The following is a 12,673-nucleotide window of genomic DNA, read 5'->3' as shown; positions in this document are numbered from 1 at the left end:
TCAGTAACGTAACGACGAACTATTAAAATAAGAACAGCTTCATGTGTTTTCCAAAAACCATGGAGCCAAAAATAACCATAAAACAATGGTGGAGTTTTTGATTGTTTAACTTATATGAAATAGATATAAAATACATAAAACAGATACTGCATTTACATCTAAATGGTTTTCATGTCTTCGATTCAATTTTGTGGCACTAGAGACAATGGGACTATATATCAAATAAGACAGTATAGCTGAAACTGTGTTCGAGGGGGTGCTGATTCACCTCTGAGATAATGTTAGAAGCCACATCATCCACATTACTCACTGCTTTGTCCACCTGTTTAAAGAGAAGGTGAGGAACAATCAGACATGCTCTCACAGCAGAACCAAAAATCATCCACGTGACTCACGCCCCGCGGGTTTCTGTGCAGGTGTCCGCAAAGCAGCGTCATCCATCAGTCATTCGCTCACTGCTCCTCAGAAGTGTAAAACATTACCGATGGGTGTCATGGCAACGGCACGCCATTGTGCTTTCGGTGTATATATTTTGTTATGCGACACCGTTTTTTGTCCATTCAGAAAATGCAGCTCGGTGGGAGTATCGCATGCCCTGCGAGTGAAAGTGTAAGTGAGACTATGAATCGTCACTAGGATGATTCTGAGCTCAGATACTGCCCTGCCAAAAGGAAGTCATAAAGCAAGCGTAAGAGAAAAATTAAAAGCTTTTGCTTGCGAGCAGGGAGGAGACTTCGTCACATCTAGACCAGCCACCTTAAACTGTTTAGAGAGGTTAATCTTGTCACTTTCCATGAGTTGGGGGTTACTAGAGGTTCAAAGTCTTCCAACAGCTGCCTTTTAACCCCGTTTGGAAATGAAGAATTCTAAACCACTTCAAAGTCACATATGATGCCAAGCGGATATAATACTTCATCTTCTGAGGCTCTGAAACTTTCAGCGCGGGCTTTACATCTCCATGTTTGAGTCTGCGCTGCCGGGCCACAAAAACGGGCCCGTGTGAAACAGTTTATCTGTCCGGGGTCCGGCGCACCAGACATCGGCGTTGAGCCGCGCCGGTGCAGTCATGAATGGATAACAGTGGAAGCTGTACGGTCCTGGGTAGCTGCCTCTCAAAAGAATGTCATGCAGCTGGAATAACAGACAGGTCCCGTTCCCATGCAGGGCTTCTGTTCTGGTGGGACGGATTGTCCGTGTCGGGGACCGGTGTTGTGTTGACCTCACGCACACCAGGTACACTAGCAGTCAAAAGTTTGGACAAGCCTTCTGACTCGGTTCAATGAGAAGGTGCGTCCAAACTTTTGACTGGTAGTCTACATCAGAAAAGTGGCATTTTTGTGTTCATATCCAAATTGCATTAGAGGATTTAAAGTAAGATATTTTGTGCTTCTTTAGTTTCCAGAAACTCAAATGTGTCCAGTCTTGTGTGATAAGCCTGTCAGATCCAAACAGATCATAAAATAATGATGTTAGTTTTATCCATTAGCACCTGTATGGAGGAGGATGGGCTATTTAACCTATAAAACACTCCTCCCAGCAGACTGCTCAGGATCAGTGTCATGCATGAGTGACATAATACATGATACCTTTTCATTCCAGCACAAGCCTCAGGCTGTTGTATATTCTCATTTGCAGCAAAACCGTACTCATACAGAAAGTGAAAAAAAAAAGTGGCGCTTGAACCCTTTCTCTTTTTTTTCTGAACATTTCTGTTAATTATTAATGAAGCATGGGCAGAGTAAACTCCACCATAGCATTCTCGTTATGTGTTTTCGAAAGGCGGTAATATATTGTGCTGTTAACCTAGTGAGCAGACAATCAGAGCAATATACATAAGGAAGCAACGTCTATAAAAAAAAAAACATCAATACGTAGTAAATTCACATGGTTGAAAATCAGTTTGTAAAACGACAACAGTGAAACGAGGAAGAGTAGAAACAACACAAACATCAGCTGCAGATCCTAGATCACCCCAAAAGCTCAGCGACACGCTAGTTGACCGAGTTTCTCTGGTTGTTTAGTAAATAAAAACCTTCGCTAAAGCTAATTCTTCAGCTTACAGCATTAAATGCGGGGCGAGCCAAAAGCCAGACACACGGGAGCTGATAAAAATCACGGAAAAGGCATCTATCAACAGTGAAGTGAAGCGTGTCAGCGTGAGGACACGGAGTTCAGAGCTCTAACACTAACGATATTCTGAGCTGAATCGTGACTGACAGCCCCGAAATACGAAAACAGTCTCTCGAACTACAGCGAAGGAATGTGTGAAGGGGGAACGTTATATTATGGCTCGTATAATGTGGTGGAAGGTTACAGCGCCGCACCGTATGCATATGTCTCATTCAGGGTGGGGCCATATCCATAAATTCCAACCATGCTGCAGCCCTTCCCTTGCAGGAGACCCTGACATTCACAAATTAAATGCCAGGATTGAAAGGGGTCCCACTGATCTTTACCCACCCTCTGGAAGGCTTGTAATTACTCCCCGAACCGGGTCCATCCCAAAAGGGCCGCTCAGCTTTCTGTATCCACTAATCTAACAGCGAGGCAACTGCAAACATGAAAAGGAAGTCCAAGCAACTACGCCTCTTACGAAAAGGTTTGTAAAAAGAAAAGGAAAAAAAAAGTGTTGAAGAAAAAACACAAAATCTGTTCGTCACAGCAAGAGAACCTCTGTGTTTCCTATGACATTGCCCAGAGCTTCAACTCAAAGTTAAATAAAAGCACTGGAAAAAGATAATCCTCAGACATACTGAAGATAATCAAGGTACACTCATACATCTGTGTACTGGTCTTGGAACGGATTACTTTCCAAATTGTAAATATAAAGTATACATCTCTAAATCTTTATTCCCACACGGAGAATTTAAGACAACGAAAATAAAAGATCTTCCTGGAAGAAACAGAAGACGCTGCCGCGAGAATATCATGACGTGACCATCTGCAGCTGCGCCGAACGTGCTCGTAACGGATTGACAGCAGTTGAGGGTTGAAAGGCTGTGGCTTAACTTGTTGATCCCTCCAGATGTAGGTCAGCTCACTGTGCTGGGAAATCAGTGGTTAAGGTTTCAGGCTGAGAGACAAGAAAGAGGAGGCAGCGTGATGGATTCAGCGTTACAGGAGAGGCAGCTATAAATAAAAACAAATAAATCAAAGTGAGTAATATTAATCCAACGTAATCCCATCAGTGTCCAGGCTGCTCTGAGGATGAAGACAGCTTCGAAGCACATTGTGCCTAATAGCTAATGTCACACATGGGTGCTCTGAGAATTAGTTAACCAGACTAAACCCATGTGAAAATGACTGAGGTTCTGGCTTCATCTTTGACCGCCAACATGAAACCGATTTATGGCCGAACCAATGCACGGCTGACTCACTGGCACAAAGTCTAAGGTGGAACCAAGTCGGCACATAGTACAGGGTCATCTTGTATGGCAGGATGGCTGTGTTGCAAGCTGCTTATCTCAAAGTGTGTCATAATCTCATCAGGGGAAAAAAAAAAAAAAAAAAAAAAAACAACAACCCGCGACCAGAAATTGTGTATTAAAGCTAGGAAAATCTGCTGGGGAGTTTGATCCCAGAGCTGGAAGTTGTACAGGAAAAATGATTAAACCAAAACAGAAACAGCCAAAAAAAAAAAAAAAAAGAAGATGTTTGGGGACTTTAACAAGGACACCTGCTGTTTCACAAGAATGACCCTGCAGCCCCTGGCCAGCGGCGTCTCAACTATCAGCTGCACGAGGAAAAGTCTTAATATGTGAATGTGGAGAAACTGGCGCCGTTCGTCGGGTAATTATTTTTGCCAAAATATGCTAATGTTGCTGTAATTTTCTCATTAGACCACCTGAAAACAAACGAGTTGTTCCAACGGATCACACACAAGCCACAACACAGGTGTTAAGAAAAGAGAAAAGAAAGAGACACGTACGTGGACAAGAGTCTCCACGTAAAGCTGTAATACAATCGCTCATGAGGAAGAACATCTAGCTGTTGACACAGCTGGTTTCATCTGACTACAACCGGGTTTCGATGGCTTCACTACAGTAATGTTGTCAAACAGACATGTTATACTGTGGGAACCTGCTGGTTGTAGCAGAAGCCTCAAACCTGGTCCAAGAAAACCAGGACATCGTCTGTTCCTGGAGGGAAAGACGAGTCATAGCGTTCAAGATAGTGCTTCAGAAAGCATACGTCTGAAACCCACGCTGTGACAAAGACTGTTATTTTTTAAAAAGTCACAATGTGCTTTTCAACGACAAAAAAGAAACAATCACGAATTGTACTAACTCAATAAGAAAGTGCATGACTGACATTACCAGCTCCTGAGACGCCAACTCAATTAACGGGAAATCACATTAGCATGGTAAATATACCGATAACATCTCCGTTTAAGAATATACAAACAACAGCGGAAGCTTACAAATAAAAGTGAGCATTCATACACACGAAGACCGATCAGCCACAACATTAAAACCACCGACCTGTGAAGGGAATAACATGAACGATCTCATTTCAATGTAACGTTCTTCTGGGAAAACCAGAGCCCGGTACTTATGTGGATGTTACTTATGATACCTAACACCATCTGAACTCTGCTGCATACTAAGCACACATCCATGTTCCACATTTTATGCTTACGTGTCCATTGTAGGCATTTTTCCACAGAGGCCATGGTCAGCACGGGCACCCGGAGCAAATATCAGCAGCACACAAAACAAACTGATGCTCTGTTGGATTGGACCACCCAGGGCAGCCTTAGCTCACAACATGTATGAAGTAGCCTCGGCCACCATGGCCCCGTCTCACCTTTCCTTCCTGTGACCACTGATACTCGTACTGACTGATGTACCACAAGAACACCCCATAAGAGCTGCGGTTTTGAACCAGCCGTCTAGTCACAACAACGTGGCCCCTTTTCAAAGTCACTCAAACCAATTTGCCCATTTTTCCTGCTTTTAACACTTCGACTTTGAGGACAGAATGTTCACTTGCTGCAAATTATATCACCCGCTGACAGGAGTAATGATAATGAAATATCAGTGTTATTCACCCGACCAGTGATTATGACATCGGTATCGTGTTGTTCAGTTCAAGGCAGTGATAATTTGCAAATCTTGTTAAACTGATCCACGATCGGGCCGAAAGAATTCATGTTTCTACATTCATGTGTCTAAATCTCAGTCCTTGCCACTCTGAACATCTCAACTGATAAATTTGCATCACGAAGATAAGCAACGTAGCCTAAACATAATCGTTCTGCCTATGCTCGACAACTTGTCAGAACTTGAGCGTTGCTTTCTGGAGGGCGGGGCCGCATTTTAAAAGCAGGATAAAGCATGTCACGCTCTGGCACTGTCTGCAGCCCAATCTGATATCTGTCTGTTTCAAAGCCTGTAACACATGCTTTGCTTTGTGTCTGAAGGAGAAAACACGCAGGCATCTGACCCGTTCCAGTTGAAGAAATTAATCCAAAAGGACGCGTGTCATATTCTGAAAATCGCAGACATCAAAACAAACTCTGAGTTTAAACCACATCAGATGAAGGAGTCTGCACCCTCACGGATTCCGGGACTAAGCCTCAGTCACCGTTTCCTTTAAAAAAGCAAATGTTTTGATAAAGATGTGACGTTAAAGAAATGTTCTGAGCTTCAGCGACGGCTGAAATGCTATTGCGTGCATGTGACGAAGCTGCGCCGTGGGTGCGTGAGATTGTTCGTTTTTAATTGAGCTGCCGTTTCCTGAACTTCATGTAGCGGCCTGAACAGACTGAATTTAATGCGGGATAAAATGCTGGCATCAGACCAGGCGTGTCTTGCAAGAATGACATATTTAAAAAATTGGACGGCTCATCAAACCATAAAAAAAAAAACTGCAAACTCGCACAGAATTCTAATTTCGAACACTGCTTTGGGAATCGGCGTTAATAACGTGACCTAGACAAAGAGGATAGAGGCGAGCGAGGGCTGAAACATGAATCCCTCCTGGCCTATAAAACCCCCTCCCAAACCAACATCTTGGTTATGGGACTCCCCCCACACACACACGCACTCACAGGACAGGACCCACATGCTCCCTTTGTTTGAACCCTTCACAGCTACACTCCATCCACGTCTTGCGGCTGAGCCACACAAGTGATTAATTTTGATTCTCATTGTCATGATAATCTGAGGTTTGCTTCATTTGGCTCAGTCTGGCTGCAGAACAGTCACTCCGTAAGTTAGTTAATACAACTGCGGACGAGAAACAAAGCGAGGCTATCAATTAAAAAAGTACACAAGCCAAAAAATTAAGCGATTCAAAGACTTCAGTCGGGACCGAGACCGAGCGAGTGTAAATATAGCCTCGGCCATGTGACACACTGTAACAGCCTGAGACAATTACTCCAAATAACAGGCCCACAACTGGGAAAGACACGTTCCCAAAATTTTAAATGTTAGTCTGTAATGTGGTCGTATATTTCCTGAGGTACACCATTCGTCACGGAGGAGATTTACTCTGTCGGCAAAATGAAGCTGTTAATATCGCAAGAAGCCTTTGTAATTTCCTGCCCGCGTTTCAGACGCCTGAAAAAGTGGATGCGTGAACGGGAACGAGTTCTAAAGACTAAAACGTACCACATTAGATGGCATTTTAAACGTTATGGTTAGCGCGACTGCAAAACGCTGCATCTCCTCAGTCTCAGGAAGGAAAGTATCCCTGCATCAGAAGTAGCACAGCTTGTGCCGAGATCTCGAGGGTGCAACTGTGACAAGTTCAGATCGGCCCAAAATATAATTTCATAGGTCACCTAGTTCTAGTTATATAAAGGCAATACTTTAGATCAAAGCCTGGTTCTCTGGAGGGAGAGCTGCTCTATGAAAAGACTCTGAAAAACCTCAACACACCTCATAATTACACTGGTTTTAGTGACGGAGGCTGATATAGTAACGTGCAAGCATTTACACTTTGTATTCTTATTAATTTGAAGAAAAATATAACAGCGCATGAGAGGTAATAATGCGGAACATCTGCTAGGATTGCTTTTCCTGGTGGTTTTATTTTTATAGACCCAGCAGCTGTGATGCCTTTTTCATTGGTAATAAAACTGGGTAAAGAGTGAATGGCGTCCCATGAAGGATCCATTACTCACCGAGAAGTCTGAAGTCTGTCAACCAAAAGCACATTAATGACATTTCTGCCAGTGCTCAGTGGCTGAGCTGGAAACTGGGTGTCGTGGCCTTTTCACGTCTGAACAATCAGGGAGGTCAAGGGTCAACGGCCTTGGGAAGGGGCAAGCAGAACGAAGCTCACTGTGCGGGGAACTAAACTCACCTACGAAACGTAAGTGGTCAGCATATGTTTGCACTGCTTTAACTGAAAAGGAGGCAGTAGATGAAATTATACCTGTGAGTATGAAATAAGATGACAGCAAATTTTCAGTTTTGCTTGTAAATGGAATCAAGTTGCTCAGTTCAAAGCTTCTTCTTTTTTTTTTTTTTTTTTTAGCAGTGGTTTATTTTAAGTGAAGGCTTTTAGATTCATGTTTGAGCAACGCGCTGTATGTGTTTTAGGCCAAGATGACAGCGTTCACATTCTTTCTTAGAAAGAAAGTTACAACGAAGACAAATCAGCACATCAGCAGCTCTAATCCAGGTTTTCATTCAGTAAATTGTTTAACTAAGGAGGTAAGCCACCCGGATCCTGACATGTCTCATCTTGTTATCAATTTAGTTTTTAGCTGAGGGCCTTAGCAGTGCACACTCCGTTGCACCTCTGTTTTTATACCAAAAGGGCTTATGTTATACATATTTGCATGTTTTTATTATGTTGGCGGATGTATTTTGTAAAGGTAGCGCAGGACACCCTTCAATCGCAGATTGCTTTCTGTCTTTTTCACAAGTTTAGTAAGTCTGCATCCAGCTGAAAACTATAACTAGCATGGCAGAATATCCACAAAGCAACAATCCGCAAAATGTGGGGTTGGGTCTTGGGCGTGGCCAACAATGGCTATGTAAGACCAGCTGTCCTAATAGTGAGAACAAGTGCGAAGCCGGGCCGGACTGGGGGCAGGGTGTGGCAGGGCAGGGGTGCCATGGCGACGGAGTAGGCCTCGACAGAGAGGGGATGCTAAATGAAGCCATTGTCTGGCCCAAGTGAAGCACACCGCCCAAAGAATGGCACATTCAAACAGTCATACAGGCCTATTGTTGTGACGGTCCAGCAGAGTGCTGCAGGTCCCACTACACATCACACAGACAGAGCTCAACCTCCGGAGATGAACACCAGCAGGAAAACGTTTTGACCAGGAGGAATCTTCTTCCCCCCCCTGAACAATGAAATGACATCTAACGTCCCTTTGTTGGTTAAAATTACGACACAAGTCCACCTGAAACTGGCGACTCCTCGTCATGACACAATCGAGGGAGCAGCTTTGTGATGCGGATCAGCAGACAACACCCACGTTATAGACAATGTCTAATGAATGTCATTATCCTGTATCAAGTAGAATTAGACAACCCACAAAAAAAAAAAAAAAAAAAAGACATGATTACGATACGATTTTCTTCACAGCAGAAATGATGAAAGAAATTATGGTAAAGTCACCGAATACAGACACATTTCTATGGTCTCACGGTGTAATTATACAGTAGGAGCACAGGAAGAGAAGGAACTTGTGACAAACACAGCATGACTCAGTAGGTGGACTAGGTAACGTAATGGTATGTATACTAACTGGATCTGCTGCTTTCTCCCTTACCTCCCTATAAATAACCAAGAGCACCAGTCAATACATCAGTACAGAGACTCACTTTCCACTTCATTAGGTATATTATTGAAAATAAATGTGTTGCATTATAATAGCCTTCCTCCGTGACTGTTATAATGTTGATTTTATGTTTAAAAAGCGTAACAAAGGAAGCAGTTCAACTGTGCGATAATTCTGGAGGACGTAGCATGTGGTGCTGTTGAACTGCACTGAATTAAACACAAAAAGTGTTTCGGTCATGGAGCCCAGCCCACGTGTGTTGATACAAACTCAATGGGACCTAATCCAGTCGGTGAACATCAAGCAAATGCTTAAGTCCAACATAAACATTCACACATATTGAGCAAATGCCATTTACAGGCGACATTAGAAATTTCCAGCTGACGACCGGCATCTTAAACACGGACGTGTACTTTCATCGCTGGGGAAGCAATCATCACAAGGCCGTGGTTCCACACCTGCCTCCCCACATCAATACCACCACAGCATCCAGGAACCATGCTGACATATGCGGGCGTTACGGGCTCAGCTGTGTGACACCCTCCCCTAAATGACATCCACCGCTGAAAAAATGATTAGTCTACACTTCCCCCCTCGTTGTTGGGGCTGTCGTTTACGCTTCCACTCTGTAGTGCTTAATGTGAGCTGCCCAGGGAGGCCCCCCCGCTGCCTTGCCAGTCCTGTGAAACTTAACACCCAGTTCATTAACCCGGTTTCCCAGGTGCTTGTGTGTTGCTGACAGGCTCGAATCCGCAGCTACTGTTTACGGACGGGACCTTTCGATATTGATGATTTGCTCTGCAGAGAGTAAACTGAACTGAATGTTTTGGTTTGCGTAGGTTTTATGCTAGCTGCCGCTATCGTTCCTGTTGGAAGAAACTGCAGAATTACTCACTTAACCCGTCGATACCGGACTTCATTAACGCTCATCCTGCCGAGCTTAGAGCCGTCACTACTGAAAAAAAAAGCGGTTTATGCCGAAAACAACCGCCTACTGTGTTTGCATTCTGCGCCACCTGTGCCAACTGAAACCGAGTCACAACACTGATAGGCACCGAGGGCAGTTTTGGTCAAATTCTTTTTTCAATCAGCTTTGCAGAGCCCGTCTGCGTCTGTGATAACAGGAGGATGGAACGAAACGTCAACAAACGACCAGCGCCAACAAAAATAGCACGGCAGTTGCTGTAGCTCAAGGCTGATTTTGAAGAGGAAGCGGAGTCATTATGTTATCACTCCGTGCGCTCAAAGGTGGCCGGCAATAGTGGCTGACAGCAACTAATAAACCGAGCCAACAACACGGAGCCACTACATGCAATGTCCGTTGTGTTTGCCCACCAATCAGGTAAGAAAAGGCGTTGATGTGACAAAAAAATAAATAATAAGAACATGGAAAATACAAAAGTCTCCAAGTGCCAACTTTACAGATATCTCTGGAAATAGTGATACACATGTGATAATATAGCCTGTGGATACCGATCAGGCTCAAACGGAAAGGCCTGGGAGGAACATGTAGCTGCAACGCAGACTAATCATCTGCAATGTGCACCTATTCAGAAGAACACGCAGTTCGATCGTCAGGGCCTGTCGGTCCTGATGCGTAAGCAGGCAACTCCCTGTCTGAGCATTGACGCTGTGGACAAAACAACAGCATGGCACATCACGTAAGGGCTTCTCCGGTGTTTACAGTGAAAACACGCCTGCAGATCACACCGCAGCAGTAAGCCCTCTCACAAGGCAGCAGCCCATTACAAGCACACACAGGCCCCTCAATGATTTAAAGCATTTTAATTCTCCGGAATGTAAGCCTTTTCTGATTTCTGCACCCAGCTGAGTATAAAGCAACCACATACACAGTGATTATCCCGGCACGATCTCCGGGTCGTGCCCTCCGACTGACCCGCAACTTCATCACTTTGACAAGTGGATCTTTGCATTCGATACAAATTAATATTAAGTGAGAACAGGTGAGGTTTCATGTGTCTAGAAGCTCCGCAGGGTGGGACGTCTACAAAGGCTCATGTCACAAGACAGAAACGTTACTCAAGTAATCAATCCAGGATCACATACACAAGTTTACCTTTACTGCATATAACAAGCAACTTTAAGGTTTGTTTTTGTGATGCATTTGTGTAAAAAAGTGAATATTATTACTGTATTTTTTTTTTAAACATTCAGCAAACTTGGATTATTACATTTTGATGTAGGCATAGGAGTTGCATCCCACTCAAACTGGGTCAAACTTTTAAATATTAGCCAAAGTTAGCATTTAATCTATGTTTTAGCTTTCATTTTGAACATTAACCAGATGTCTTTTCTGGCTGTCCGTAAGCGAGACCCTAAAAACAGCGGCTTGGAGAGACTTTAATACACATTGCACGCTCTTTCACGCTGCTTGCAGACCACTGTGGTCCTCCAGACAGGGACGTTGAGGAGACACAACTAAAAACTGTTTGCAAAACAGATGCAAATATCGCCCTTACTACTCCTGTCTGGACCACGGTCTCCACGAGTCCGCAGCTCCGTGAAGAAGCTCGGTAAATTCAACTTGGACAAACACAGTGTCCATTGTGTTGACCGGTGGACACACCGGTACGGAGGTCAACACCGACACCGCGACCGGACCGAAGTGAACGGCCCGGTGTGGATACTCACGCGGGCATTGTTTCAGCCTTTACGGTAAGTTTTTTTTTTCTTTTCTTTTTTTTTTTTAATCGTAACGACAGCGCGCTTACCTCGTCAACGTGGACATTTTTCTTGACAACCGTGTCCACGAGTTCATCAGGTAAGAAAAGTAAAACGGCGGAAGAAGAAAAAGAAGGAGAAGAAGGAGACAATCCAGACCTAGACAACCGGGAGGCGATTCAACCACCGACCGGTTGGTCCGGGCTGCGCGTGTGAGGTCATCGGTTTACTCGAGCAGGTAACGCGCATGCGCCGTTCTGTGCTAACCCAAGTGCTTCATGGACGTTGTAGTAGAGCAGGAGCGTCAAGCTCATTTTAGTAAACACAGCCCGATTTGAAATCACTTTGGCCGGACCAGTATCATGACAGAATAATAACCTGTGAGTAACGACAACCACAGATTTTTTTATATCATCAAATAAGAAAATTAAGAGAGTGTTTACATTTAATAAACCATCCTTTAGAAAATAATGGAATTTCTTAAGAAAAATAAGTGAAATTTGGCCACATTGCCTCGTGCTGTTTAGTCCTGGGTATCAGTGTTGTGTTCTGTCCACTTCTCTTACCAAAACAGTGGACAAATTAGGAATGGCAGTAATTTTCATTTTAAAAATTGCAATCTTCTAAGTAATTTCTGCACATTACAAGTACATGGGGGCCAGATTAGACCCTCTGACGGGCCGCTTTCTGGCCAGCAACAATAGAAATAATAATAAAGCACATATGACAAAGAAGACCTTAAATATTTGTTTTCTATCTTTGTAGGTTTGTTTTATCGTAGTATGCCAAATGATGAATCTACTCAACTGAAGACACTCTGTATTGCGTCTTTAGCCGCTGCTTTAAAGTCCACAATAGAGCTGAAACGACAACTCAGTTGATAACTAAGGTCAAAGCAACTTTTTTAAGTTGTGAAATAGCTCTGTCTGGGATTGTCAATATTTAACAAGTTGTCTATATAGCAAGAGGTCTTTAAAGTAAGAGCAACTTCAGCACAAACAGGAATATTACTTTGAATGTAGAAAAACAGCACAAACACTGAAATGTGTTTAAAGTCTCAATAGAAGTAGCCGTCCTGTTTGACTACTTACTTTATGGTAAAATCACCTCCTCCTTTCTGTCAAAAGTCAGCTCCAAAATCCTCATAATCCTTCTCCTGAGCCGCTATGGCCTCTCTGGCCTCACAGAACCCTCCCTCCTCCGTTCCCTCACCTTCATACCAGTGAACAAAGGCACACACAGAGT

General features: G+C 43.7%; 1 protein-coding gene across 3 annotated transcripts in view; it reads right to left on the bottom strand.

Annotated features, from left to right (window-relative positions):
• The window catches only part of LOC124998831 (disheveled-associated activator of morphogenesis 1-like), a 42,821-nt gene extending 30,184 nt beyond the window's left edge, over window positions 1-12,637 (bottom strand). For 2 of the 3 annotated variants that reach the window (XM_047573409.1, XM_047573413.1), the window contains exon 1: window positions 11,479-11,916. The gene's annotated coding sequence lies outside the window, so the exon portion shown is untranslated. Of the gene's footprint in view, window positions 1-11,478; window positions 11,917-12,519 lie in introns of those variants that run through there. The other variant, XM_047573412.1, reaches the window with a different exon arrangement.
• Window positions 12,638-12,673: the final 36 nt, after the last annotated feature.

Source organism: Mugil cephalus, chromosome 21 (genome assembly GCF_022458985.1).
Source record: "Mugil cephalus isolate CIBA_MC_2020 chromosome 21, CIBA_Mcephalus_1.1, whole genome shotgun sequence".
Lineage (NCBI taxonomy): Eukaryota > Metazoa > Chordata > Actinopteri > Mugiliformes > Mugilidae > Mugil > Mugil cephalus.
Note: the sequence above shows the minus strand (reverse complement) of the source record. Positions and strands in the feature narration are given on the sequence as shown.